Source organism: Phyllostomus discolor, chromosome X, assembly GCF_004126475.2.
Source record: "Phyllostomus discolor isolate MPI-MPIP mPhyDis1 chromosome X, mPhyDis1.pri.v3, whole genome shotgun sequence".
NCBI lineage: Eukaryota > Metazoa > Chordata > Mammalia > Chiroptera > Phyllostomidae > Phyllostomus > Phyllostomus discolor.
In genome coordinates, this window is record NC_050198.1 from 9007964 (window position 1) to 9022522 (window position 14559).

The 14559-nt window shown below is 33.2% G+C and overlaps 1 protein-coding gene across 6 annotated transcripts in view; it reads left to right on the plus strand.

Annotated features, from left to right (window-relative positions):
• The window catches only part of CNKSR2 (connector enhancer of kinase suppressor of Ras 2), a 288141-nt gene that overhangs the window by 147792 nt on the left and 125790 nt on the right, over window positions 1-14559 (plus strand). The window lies entirely within an intron of this gene.

The following is a 14559-nucleotide window of genomic DNA, read 5'->3' on the forward strand; positions in this document are numbered from 1 at the left end:
TTATTTCCTGTTGTACCTTTAACTAAATTTGCTTTTGCATGTTCCAGTCATAGAAGAAATTTTAAAAACAAAGGCCAAATTTGGGGGTTAGAAGACTTGTGTGAAAAGTCTGATCCTTCTCTGATTACTGATCTTAAGGCAGAAGTCATTTTAATTTTGGCTTTGAATAAACTGAAAACTTTGTGATATTTTGGGGAGGCTGCTGAACATGATAATTAAAGTTATGATATTTCTTCAATGAGTTCACTAAGTGAATAAAAGTTAATATAAATTTAAAAATTAAATATGTGAGTATAAGGTTAATAGAAATTAATGCAGAATGTCAGTAATTGAAAAAGCCTTTGCACACTATGACAGTTTTGATGATGATTAAGTTCTCATCACTAGAAGCTATACAAAGTGGTTGTCCTGACTAAAGTTTCTTATCCCCTAAGATGAGGATTTGGATAGTGGGATAAAGCAGGGGCTTCATTAGATAGGCAGCTTCTCCCTCTTCTAGTGTTCTAGTTGCTTCTATTTCTCCAACACGACCTTAACAAACATGGCATCTGTTGGATTGATGGACCAATTTCCAGTTGGTCAATTCTAAGAGGATAGAAATTAGTCTCTAATGAAAAATAAGTTGTTTAAAGGATACTCTTTGTGGAGCAAAGATTCTGATATTTACGAAATGAACATGAAAGTCTTTAAAAGCTACAAATGAGCTAATAAATCTATATCTGTTGATGATATTTAAATACTGTGAGAATGTGTAAATATATCTTTGCATCACAGGAATATTCTAAAATATTCAAAACTACACAGAATAATGGTGGGGAAACTTGCTTCCAGTTTTTGCTCTGAAGTTGACTTATGGCTTTAAGTGAGTTATGGTAACTACTGAAGCATCATTTTACTTTTTTATAATGATAATTATAGCCAACACTTGCTGAGTTCTATAGTGTGACAAGCATAATGTTAAGTACTTTACTTATTTTATGTCATTTATTCCTTACAGTGATCCTACAAAGAAGGTATATGTGGAAATTGAGACTTAGAGTGATTATTTAATTTAACCTACAACACCAAGCTCTCTGAGTCTAAGGCTCATGCTCTTACTTTAGTTTCATTTTACTCCCTCCCCAACCTCAAATGATAAAATTATCAAGCAAAAGGGGAAGAATTCTAACAATCATGTAAGTAAATCTCAGGATTCAGTGAGAGATTAAGTGGGTCAAAGATAAGGGAAGAGGAAAGGGAGTAAGAATTTACATAACAGGGGTAGGATCAGTAGCACTAAACTTTTTCATTCCTTTCCTTCAGATAAATAAGATATGTAAAAAGCTTATCACAATGCCAGGCACACAGTAGTGGCTCAATATAAATTAACTTTCGACCTCCTTTTTTCTTCCTTTTACTTGCTACAATAGTTGGGCCCATTGGAGCCCGGTTTCCTGACAGACTGCTACTAGAACCTACAAATTGATTTTAGATAATAATAAAGGCAGTCTCTGACAGGAAACTATGTTGAATTCCATGACACCAGTCTTCCTTAATATTATGATCAATTACCAGATATTTGTGTTCAAGTGAGAGGCATATTTGTGCAAAAATGGTGCATTTTATAAAATGCAGCTTACTCTGCCCTCTTTTTCTTGCTGTAAGTGGGCATTGTGGTCTTTATAGTGATTTTAATTGTTTTGCTACACAGTATACAGAAGTGGTGAAATGGAATTTTCCTGGGTTTTGTTACTATGAAAGATTTGGTAGGTAGATAAATTAGTTGAAACAAGTATAAATTATTTGTACTCTACAATTACCCCTTATCTCCCTACATTTATTACCAGGTTGGTTATGATATAATATTTACATTTAACTATGGCTTAATACATTTGAAATACAAACTTAATATTTTAATCCAGTAATGGATCAAAATAGTGAAATATTGTTAGTAATATTCTATAACAATTTAGACTCGATAATGAAAAGAGTAATATTTAGTCTTTTATTTTGAACGTTACTAGGCCAGTGAGTAGTTAGTATTTTCTGTTATTTCAAAATTTTCTGTTATAGGTAGCAATGTACAAAATAAAATCTGATAACTATTCTTATTTTTAAATATCTAGAAAAGCAACTTGAATTTTTTCCCTATGAGTCTGAGAAAATTGAATGAATCACAGAGGAATTCAAGTACTATTTTTTGAGATTGCTAGTATGGTATATCTTCAAGATGTACAATTAGATGTGTGTGTTCTGAGTTTGCTTTTTTTAAAAAAAGTATATTTTCTTATTTAAAATGAAACTGGAAGTTTTATGTCCTTTTTCATGTTGCTATATTTTTTATTGTAAGTGGCTTTTAAGCTTTTCAAATGACCATACTTCTGTGGCTGAGAAACTGTGGCCGCCAGGTAGGAAGAAGAAAAAATCATGAACATCCAAGCAAAGCAGACTGAGTCCTATTGCATGTCTTCCCTGCCAGTGAAGATCCAACTCCTCAAAGGCTGCTGGAATCTCCCAAGATTTTTTCCACTTCATCTGTCACTACATCCCTCTCTCTGGGAGATACCTCGGCATAGTTTGACTCAGCAACTCTGCCCTCATGATGCACTTTTAACATGCTTTTTAGTTGATGAGACTATTTAATATTTATAGTTATCTATTTGGGCACATTCCTAATAAATTTGTTAAATTTCATGTTAATCCTCTTTTTTGATGTGTGTTCTAAAGCTTTAAAAACAGATCTTTTCTTCATAGGAATATCAGTTGAAAAGAGTGGGATATGTGATGGTTCAATCCAGCATTTGGAAAAATTTCATTTTATTTTGTGTAAATATTTTTAAATATTCTTATTATTTTGGAAGGTCTTCTGGAACCTGGTGATTACATTATGTCAAAAAATGGTTTCATAGATGTGGCTATAAAGGCTACTTGAATGGAAAATAACCAGGTTGGGATAGTTAAGAAGAAGATAGACTGCAGCAAATACGATGTTGGGCATTGGTTAGTGAGAGATGGAAGATGAGTGATATAAGCTAGTGGTTCTCATAACCCCCAAATAGTGAACATTGTTTAGCAAGTGTTAAACTGGTGATGGCAGAGGGGATGGGGTGGAGGGTGTTGGAAGGAACAAGTTAAAGGACTATTGTGTCATCTGGAAGGGTTATTCTAACTTCATTTATATAATTCTCAGATTTATCTCCTTTATTCTCATTCTAGTCTCCCATTTTTGACTCTGTCCTCTCCCTCTTGTTCCTTCAACCCCAGGACAGTAAAGTATTGATTAAAGGGAAAGCCAACATAATCGGAATGGATGGAGAGTGTGGTGACCCATTAAAGCCCAGTTCTCCTTTTCCTTCCCTCTTACCCTACAACCCTAGTCCTAGGTTTCAACAGGAGGAGTAGCCCTTTGAATGGAATCAATAGCATGATATTGGCTAAGCCCGGAAGTGCTGTCTCTCTCTCTCTATTTTTAATTTACTAAATTGTCATCTTTGTTTTTCAGATTTTTCTTCTAACTTAATTTTCTTCCCTTTTCCTTTAACATCTTTATCTCTTCTCACTTAACTGTTTCTCTTCAGTTTTTTTTCATTCTTGCCTACTTTCTTCTGTTCTCCTTTCTCAAAGGAGAAAGTATTTATCTTATAATTCTTCATACCAAAAATATTGAAAACTGAGAACTCAAATAGCGGTATTTCTGATGCACCTACATCTTATTCTGGTAAATACAAGATGTTGCTGTATTAAATACACAGAAATTAACTGTAGTAGCATGATGTTTACCATATTGCTTAATAAGTAGTTTTGATAATACCCTAAAAATAACTGTTAGAATTCTAAGAAATTGGTACTCTAGAAGAGCAAGTGAATTGGTCTCTTTTAGAAGGGAAAAAGGAAACAATGAATCATAGATTGTAGTTACTCATAGTAATATTTTATTTCAAATTTTACCTTATATAGTAAGTAGTTTATGAGATGATCATAATTATTTCTTTTATTTTACTTGAACATTGTGGATTTTATGAAAATGTATAGAAAATGGCTTTGAAGTACCATATATTGATATTAATTGATTTCCTAGGGAATCAATTAATTAATTTATTATCCAACATAATATTTTATGATTTTTCTGTTACCAAACTAAAATTTATTATCTTGAGTTTTTATATAAAGGAGATTAAGTTATATAATGACTTAATAATGGTAACTTTCTATTAACCAATTTATTTCCTCTTCAGATCTCTGCATCCTGATTTGTTTTTTCTTGTTTATGTAGTCCTTACTAGCTTCCCCAGGAAAAGAGAAATTGCATTTTAAAATGGTTACTCAGATTTGTATTTATTATTAGACAACATCTTTCAGTGGCCTTATGCATTTAATATGATCTAGTTATTTTACATGGAATTTTAAAAAGGTTTCCTCATAAGTGATCATTTTATATGTTTAATATGTATCCATTGGCTGATATTCTTACCTACATCAGCTTATTAAAGTATGCAAGTCAGTAGCAATAACTGCAACCCTTTTTGTACCCCTACCAAAAAGGCAAAAATCGGCTAGTCTTAATTGCCTCATCCACTTTCTGTCTGAGGGAAGGGATCCAATTAGTAGATGATATTTAACTGCCTGATGAAGATAATTGCATGAGAGAGAAACGCCTTAGAGCACCATGGAATAGGAAATTCAAGCAAAATCTTAAATATTTAACTTCTTTTTATGTTATTTAGCCCTAGGATTCTAATGTAGGCTTCATCCACTAAATCAACATTCTGATCAGCATGGTAGCTGAAATTTTAGGTAATGTAGCCACTGATGACTTTTACATTTCCTTTTACCTGTTTAACCTCAATACTGGGCACCAAGGGATTTTTCTTTAATTGGAACAAATGGCAGAGAGAGTTCACTACAGCCCCATTTACAGTGGACACGGAGTTACCTTTTGTGTCTAAGTTATTAGATTTCTGGCAAAATGATTTTTAAATATAACTTCTACAGTGAAAGTATTTATAGTCATTATGGAAGTTCATAAACTAAAACTTTTACTAAGATAGATTTAGAATGTTGTTATTTAGCTATATATATGCATATATACACATGCTTTGGTTTCATTTTGATAGACTCCTATTGCAATATTTGTGAATATTCTCAAATAAACATATCCTTGTTAAATGTTTAACATTACTTGACATTATAAAGATTATTCATAGCAAAAGGCTGTAAATTTTTAAGCATGTTCCTTTTGTGAATACTAGGGTTTTGGTTATTTTTAATTATTTTTTCATTTGTATTCTTAAATTTAAGCATGATTTTTAAAATAAATATAAATGGTCTCTTTATTCTCTCTCAGAATTCTTATTAATAGGAATTATAGATTTTTATTTTTACAACATTTTTCATTTTTTATTGTTGTTCAACTACAGTTGTCTGTGTCCCCCCCCCACCATCCCTCCCACACCCCAGCCATCCCCACCTCCCTTCCCTGATCCCACCCCCCTTGGTTTTGTCCATGTGTCCTTTATAGTTGTTCCTGAAAGATTTTTAGCTACCAATGCTTTGTTTCATCCCTTAGCTTTGGTGATCAGAAGCTTTTTCTTTTAAAATACACATATTTCTATATCTTTTCAAGAAGAACAAAAATGAAATATAGGAAGTAATGGCTGAAACGTAATAATTTCCAAATATATGCAAGCCCAAAATTGTTTTTAAAATTTAACCCATGTAACTATCTTCATAAAATTTTTTGTTAAAGACAGTATCATTATGGTTCTTTTAAAATATCTTATTTATTTTGGGTGTTGGGAAATAAGGTTCTGTGATATGATCAAAGATTTGCTCCTGCAGCCTTTCACTCTGATGTGATTGTCTTCCTCCTACATCTCCCTAGCAGAGGCTTCCAGACTCAACTCAATTTTATCTTTTGGAGAAGTTAAAAGGCATGATGAATGATGATGAAAGGAAAATAAAATCGAGTTCTATTTAGTTTTCTATAGCATATGTAAATGTAAACCATGAAGCCCCCCAAATAAACCTTTGTCTTCAGAGGTTGCAACATTACTAAGTGTCTTATTGAAATGGCAGAAGGGAAAGAGAGCTTGTGTTGAAGATGTTAAACTATACCCACAGTTGTTTAATCAGCTTGACACAGATGCATAGACAGTAATACAAAGGCTGCAGTTACTATAAGTAATAGGTAACAGAAGATAATGTGAGTTATAGGATATGGAAATGTATTACCTTTTGTGAAAATTATGTGGGTGATTCATAAAACTTAAAGGAAAAATTATGATTACTATCTTCTTCCTTCCATAAACTTCCTCATGAGTCCTTCAGAAAATTCTGATTTAACCCTCAGAACTTCTTGGTTATAGAGAAAAGACTCCAGAAAGATATTATGCAAAAAGTGAAAAAATACTAGCTTTTGTAGTGTTCAAGTTTGCTTTCTCTTTTGGACTCCGTATCCATTTTTAGCATTGAGAAATTATGTCCTCTCTTCTTTCTCTTTAAATATAATACAAGCATACATTATGTATGTGACTATCTATGAAATTCACATGGATATATGAATTACTAAAACATGTAAATTCAAATTGTGCATAGATCAGCCTCATCCAGGTTTTACTGTAAAATTAAGCCACATTTTAAAAATGCCTTAAAATGCTTTGATGTATTCTTATTTCACTGGATAAGTGCCTTTTAAAGTTAAGGAGGCTGTGAAATGAAAAGTGGCTCAATGAATAAAGATGTGAAATTATGGAATTTTTTCATAATGAAAATACAACTTTTAATGTCCATATTTCTTCTTTGCAAATGCATGTTCCTTTGATCATTTCCTAGGATAACCTCTCCTAATCATACATGTAAAAATGTCAATACTAAGGCTTTATTTAACATAGAGACATTTGAGACATCTGTGAATACTCCGCATTACCTATTTATATTACTTTGCTAGAATTTAAAATCACTTTTTTGCATATGTTTACTTAACCAAATGTGTGCCTTTCAGCTTGTATTTCTTTATACTTGAAGCATGGGTAATTCTTTATTTCTATTCAGTAAATAAATGATTGTGGAATAACAAAATTAGGCTATCTCCAAATAAACTATAGGGTAATATTTTAAGACATTCTCATTCGCATTTTGTAGGAAAAATTTAATTTAAGTCTGGTGAAGTCTGTAGATTGGTACTCACTCAAAATTTAGTAGTTCTAAGATCTTTTAAAGATACTGTGTATCAAAATTCATTACTACTGAAATCTCTATAACATATGACATTCCTTCCACATAGCTTGTTTTGCTAAAGAAAGAGGCAGTCATCAGTATAAATGTTGACTTCATTAGATACTTCAATAACTTTTTAGTAATGCCTTTGCATAACACTAATAAATATCTCAGTACCAAAAATTTTGGCACAGTATCATTAGTCACAGTGTGATGGGTTGTATATTGAATTAAGTCTCTTCAGTGCTTTTAAAAAGAGCAGAAGGACATTTGTGTATAGTGTGACTCATCATCAGACATTCATATAGGCACACCTCAAGTCTCTGAAACTTCCTTTGTAAAGAGGTATTGTTTATAAATTACAACCTATGAGTAAGAGTGTGTGAATACACAGGAGCATGTGTAAATGTTAACGAAACTGATACTTTGTCTTGTGAAGGATATTAACTCTGAAAATATTTTAAGAAATGTCCTATCTTCCTTCCTTTAGGTATAGAGATGCTTTCTTGTATTTCCAAATACAATTGTGACAAAGGTGAAAAGAGTTTGGGTTCAAAGGCTGAAATTCTTACCTTTATACTTAGTTATAACTTTGTCTACTTGGGACCATAGAGTAGAGATTCCTTTCATATGTTGGTCAAACAATTCACCAGCTGTTGTTTGGAAATCAGATGGGCTAGGGCAAGTCCTCAAGGGGTCAGAGACAACTTCCCTCTGTGTACCAAGAGGAAAGAAAGTCTCACATCTCTTCAGCACCAACCCAAAAAGCCTCTTCTGCATCTAATCCAGGCAACCCATTGTCCAAGGACCTGCCCACTTATATTACCCTTTACCTGGGAACCTCTGGTGTCTGCTTCAGCCTGATCAAAAAGTTACAAGCCCCACCCACAAGGAAACAGAACCTCTTTGGCTTTTAACACTTGGGATAATCTTAAAGACTTTACTGAGAAATTTTATTCCAGTTGTATTGTATATAAAATAAATTTCAATGTACAAGTGGAGATTACATGTAAACTAATAAGTGATAAACTAGTAACTGCTTAGAGACACTGACTTTTGCTACCTTGGATGATAGGAAGATATCATTAGTAGTTCAACATCCATGGCAAACATACTATCTATAGCTAATAAGACATATTGTGTATAAGATGCATATGGTGATTTTTAAAAGGTTTATTCCAGCTCATGAATGCAATGTGAATGAAATATTCTATTAAATATTTAGAAAGAGAAATTTGGACTATTTAGAAGCACTACAAAATCTTTTTCTGGGGAAAAATTTTAACAGCGTTTACATAATATATGAGATAAAGCAGAAGTTTTCTTTGACAAACAGAAGCTATCCACGTTTATATTCCTTGTCATAATCACATCACTGTGAATTTAGGCCTGAAGTATTCAAGATATATACACTGTTTTTAAAAATATTCACTTATAGGAAAGTTTATTTGGTCATTTGGAGTAAAGAATGTCTGTTATAACTTTAGCATCAATTTAGTATCAATTATATTACATTTAGAGAAAATTTTAGTACTAAATATTGGTTTTACATACAAAACTAAACTCCCTTTGCATTCCAAGGCACTTTATTGTCTATGAAACATGTACATTCTCATGTCTCCATATCATCTCAGTAGTCAAGTTATTAACAAATAATGTGTCTACCATTTTAAGGCAGCTTATTGATTGCAGATTTAACCAGACAAATAAGACTCAGTTTTTATTCTCTAAAAAATAAAAGGAACCGTCAAAATCCAGTTCGTGATGGTGGGTGGAGTAGAGTTTGGGGGTGAGGAAAAGTATATAAGTTTAATAAGAAACAGTGTGTGAAAAAATGCCACTAGAGAAATAGTATACTGTGAGATTCACATGAGGAAAATATGGCTGTAGCTGCAAGAGGCTTTATGATGGATATTGCATATAATATGAGCCCTTATGGATAAGTAAGATTTTATAGATAGGAGAAAAATTGCCCTTATGGATAAGTGAGATTTTATAGATAGGAGAAAGAAGAGTGCTTTTGCAGAGACATTGTTGATAGTAACTGTACCGTGTTTGAGGAGAACATGTATTGTACTTATTCTTACCAACAGTTCCACTCATACTGAAGTGCTGCAGTTTGCTCAAACTAGTATTACTTTCTCTTAAGGCTTTCTTTACTCCCTCATCCTCCACATCCCCTTCACCTAACTCCTAAAAAAATCAGCTTAGACTGTTATGAAACCTTCCCTGAACTCTCAAGGATCAGTTAGATGCCCTTGTTGAGGGATCCAGTTGCACCCTGTATTCACCCTGTTCAGATACTTCTCTCACTTTACTGTAAATGTTTATCTACCTGCTCATCTCTCCCCCTGCTCAATAATGAGGCTCAGACTGTGCTGCATGCACCATATTATCCATAATGCATGGAAGGCGCATCAGACTTACTGATTTTAAAAATTATAATGCCTGATGTTTGTATATTAAACACCTAAAATATCCTAGACAGGGTTGAGTCATTGCCTACAAGATGTACATGTACATCATACATGTACAGTGGTTCTCAAAATGTGTTTCCCAGCCAGTAGTATCAGAATCACTTACTAACTTGTGAAAAAAGCATACGAATTATAGGGTCCCAGTTCAGGCCTATTAGATCAAAAATTCTGGAGATTCAAACAGCAATCTATGTTTTAACAAGTCTTCCAGGTGAATCTAACACATGCTAAAGTTTGAGAACCACATTAAAAAGAAATAATAGCTGTGGCTGGTGTGGCTCAGTGGACTGAGTGCTGGTCTGCGAACCAAAGGGTCACTGGTTTGATTCCCAGTCAAGGCATGTGTCCAGGTTGTGGGCCAAGTCCCTGGTGAGGGGTGCATGAGCAACAACCACATGTTGATATTTCTGTCCCTTTCTTTCTCCCTCCCTTCCCCTCTGTCTAAAAAATAAAATTTTTAAAAGAAAGAAAGAATAGGAGACAGCTATGGCTGCATTGATGAAGGACATTTTTGAGGAATTGATTGGGTTTTTTAGCTGGCTTAAAAGGAAGAACACTTACACTGTGGTAGTCTTTTGGAACTTCAAGAGTGGAAGTGGAAAGACCAGTTAGGACCCTGTTCTAAGTCTAGCAATCAGGTACCCAAACCAAAACTAAGGCAGTGAGAAGAGGCATTAGTGGCTAGGATCTATTCACGGGGCAGTCATAGGTGAGTCCAAACTCCAAACTTGAAAAGGTAATGGGGAACTTTTTGTTGTTGCTGCTGTTTAATGAGAGTAGGGATAGAGTTTGACTTTAAAGTGTTACGTTCATTTGAACTACCAGTGGGATATTTAGGGCAGGATGCTTGTTCTCATAGTGCTTTGTGCTTTAGAATCAGACAGACTTGAATGTGAATTCTGGCTTTTCCATTTACTATATTTGTAATCTTGACCAAGAAAACTTAATCTCTTTTTGCTTCAGTTTCTTCACATGTAAATTGGGTTTAATAGTTTACCTCATAGGGCTATGGTAAGAATGAAGGTACATATAAATAAAAGGAATGTAATATAGATATCAAGATCTAGTATAGTGAATTATTGGGACTTTATTATTCAGTAGCTATTAGTGTGAATGAATTGAACTGTTTGGAATATGTCACTAGAGTTCTTTATAGGAAGCAGGGTTGGTTACGAAGATTTGGGAGTCACATGCAGAAAGTTCTTAGTAGAAGCTCTGGGAAGAGAAGAGATTGTTTTAAGAAGACCACATGAAATATTAGAAAGGGATCTAATATCTAGCCCAGAGGGAATACCTACTTTATTGGTTGTGAGAAAGAAAAGATGGAGGACATTAATCAAAGAAGTACCAGGACCACATTCCTTTACTTAAGCTAATATGTTGTCATATCATGTGCTTGCATTTTCCTACCCATTCTGTGCATTAGAGTTAGAATGTATTATGACTTTGGAAACCTAATCATTTAGCCTGTGCAATAATACTGAAACTTTTTTTAATGTCAAGATCACTATTTCATAAATTTACCAATTCCTTTTTGTAATCTTTGGTTATTAATTTTTTCATATACATCCATAACCATTAGCTCTTAAGATTTTTTACTTATTTAATTAATTCCAATATTAGTGGATTATACTCCTATATTAATGTCCACTAGAATCCTTTCTTCCTTCTTTCAAAGCTCCCTCTATTTCCTAATACAGAAAGATTTTCATTGTAGCCAATATAAAGAATACTTTAAAATCATTTTTCATATTACTATTACAGAATACTTTCCCATGGTTTCTAGTTCAAATCTATCATGCCTAATATTTAAAAACTATAGCCAGAAACTATAATGAGAAAATTGAAAGCTATTCTTGAAGAATTATTAACATGCATTGATATACTGTGCTTATTTTTGATGTGTGTATACCATTACATTTAGCTCCTAAATGGAGGGTCCCAAGTATCTTAAAGTTATAACACCTATTTCCCTCACTTTATCATACCATCTACTCAAGCCCAGCTATAATCTGTCAACCATAAGTATCTCAATAACATTTAAAGAAAAATAAGTTAATTTCAAGAATTCTCTACACTTCATTATATGGCTGAAGATATGTTAGGATATCACAGAACTAGAGCTGGGAATCATTTTTCCTGGAACTCTGGGACTATATCATATTTGCCACTGAATAGAACATGATACAATCCAATAAATGGGGACAATTGTTAAGAATTATATGTAGTAGAGAAGACAGTAACTAATGAAGAAATGATCCAAATTAGGAAGTTTGAGAAAGGTCTAAGGAAAAAACAACTATTTGAATAAGAGGCATGAGGTCTGGTTGCTGTTTATGCTTATTACAAGTACTGGGATTGACTGAGGAGTTGGAGGCGGGTGGGCAGAGCAGGGGAGGCCAATGGGGGAACAATTGGGACAGCTGTAACTGGAGAACAATAAAAACTGTTACACAAAGTCTGAATTACTCAATCAGTTTTATTCTTATTCAATAATTTTTATGTGAACCTGACTTAACACTTAGATATCTACTGACATCATTCATTGAATGAATAATCAATAGCTAGTATACCTCTTGAGTTACTGAGCACAACTGAATAATAAATTTGTTTTTATTTTACTAATCGTCAAGAAATAGAATGCACAGAGTAGATATGATTTCCCCATCACTACCATTTACTGTTTTAACTAACATCTTTCTGGTTCTGACATTTTATGGAAATTTTCAATCAGTAGCATACAGTCCCAAGTAGGTAATTCATAAAATTCAGGATTTTCTAATTGGAATATCACTGCTTAGGAATAAGTACACTTATATCATTGATTTTGTTATTTATAAAAATAATTCATGTTTACTGCCAAATGTTCAAGAATAAAATTCTAAAAAAGAAAATACATATTGTGTTCTTTACTCCCCTTTAATGTAACCACTGTTAATGGTGTTCTATATCTTTCTATGTTTTCTTTTTTATTTTTGAGAATTTGTATCACCTTCATTGAAGCTAAAATAATACAGTCAGGTTTATAAAACAATTGTTTTTATTTTATTTTTATTAACTTTATCGGTGTAACATTGGTTAGTAAGATCATATGGGCTCAAGTGTAGATTTCTATGATACAAGATCTGTATATTGCACTGTGTGCCCACCACCCAAAGACAAACCATCTTCCATCAACATATATTAGCCCCCCTCTACCCCCTATCCCCAGCTCCCTCTCCTCTGATAACCATCACCCTGCTGTATGTGTCCATAAGTTTCAGTTTTATATCCCACATATGAATGAAATCATATGGTTCATGGCTTTTTCTGACTGACTTATTTGACTTAGCATAATATTTTCAAGTCCATCCATGTTGTTGCAAATGACAGTATTTCTTCTTTTCTTGTGATTGAGTAGTATTCCATTATATGTAAGTACTACATCTTCTTTATCTAATCCTCTCTCAAAGGTCACCATGGCCACCTCTCTTGGCCACCATGAATAGTACTGCAATGAACATAGGGGTGCATGTATCTTTGGGAATATATGTTTCCAAGTTTTTCAAGTAGATACCCAGGAGAGGGATTTCTGGGTCATATGGTAATGCTATTGTTAATTTTTTGAAGAGCCTTCATACTGATTTCCACAGTGGTGGTATAAACTTACATTCCTATCAGCAGTGGATGAGGGCTCCTTTTTCTTCACAACCTCTCCAGCACTTGTTATTGCTTGTCTTGTTGATAATGGCCTTTCTAACAGGTATAAGGTGGTATCATATTGTAGTTTTGATTTGCACTTTCTTAACAGCTAGTGAAGTTGAGCATCTTTTCATATATCTGTTGGCCATTTGTATGTCTTCTTGGGAGATGTTTCTGTTCAGGTTCTTTGCCCATTTTTTAACTGGATTGTTTGGTGTTGAGTTGTGAGAGTTCTTTACATATTTTGGACATTAACCCTATATTAATACCCTATGTTTTCTATATATAATTTTTTACAAAAGTAGAATTTAATTAAAGTTGCTATTTTGGAACTTAATTTTTCCACACAACAATGGACATTTACATAATTTACAATTCTTGATTGGTTTAAATTGTATTGCAACATATATGTGGCATATCTCTATTTTTATGCAATCATTTCCTTATGGTAGTAGTAGAAGTAGAATCTGGGAGCCTAAGATATATACTTCATATGTATCTTGATATATATTTGCTCACTTTGTTTTAAATATTGCTAATGCTATCTCAGTGAGAGTTGGAAGGCTAATTAAAAGTAGTAAAATTATATAATTTTCTGCCATTGAATAACATTCAGCTATAAAATTAAAACCTAACTAAATTATTAATTTTCACCCAAAAAACAATTCCACTTTCTCATAGAAAAAAAATATGTTTTTTTGGAATTGTGTGTCAAAGAGAGCATAGAAACGTATGAAGAAACAGGGTAAACAAATTGCACTGAACATTACACAGGAAAACATCATCTAGCCTTAACATTTTCATAACTAGTCACAATGATTATATCATAGAATAAATGAAAGAAATTGGTGGATAGAAATCAATGTGTAATTCATCAAGAATAGGAATGCTGAGCCCTGATCAGTGTGGTTCAGTTGGTTGGGCGTCATCCTGCAAAGCAAGAGGTCACTGGTTCCATTCTTGGTTAGGGCACATGCCTAGGTTGTGGGTTCAATCCCTCGTTGGGGCACATGCAAGAGACAGCCAATTGATGTTTCTCTGTAGCATTGGTGTTTCTCTCCCTCTCTTTCTCCCTTGTTTCCCATCTCTCTAGAAAATAAATTAATTAATTTTAAAAATAAGAATAGGTGTGCTGAAAGAAAAATATGGTCATCTTATTGACTGCTTTCATGTAGTTAGCAACTATTTCAATAAATGATAAAAATGT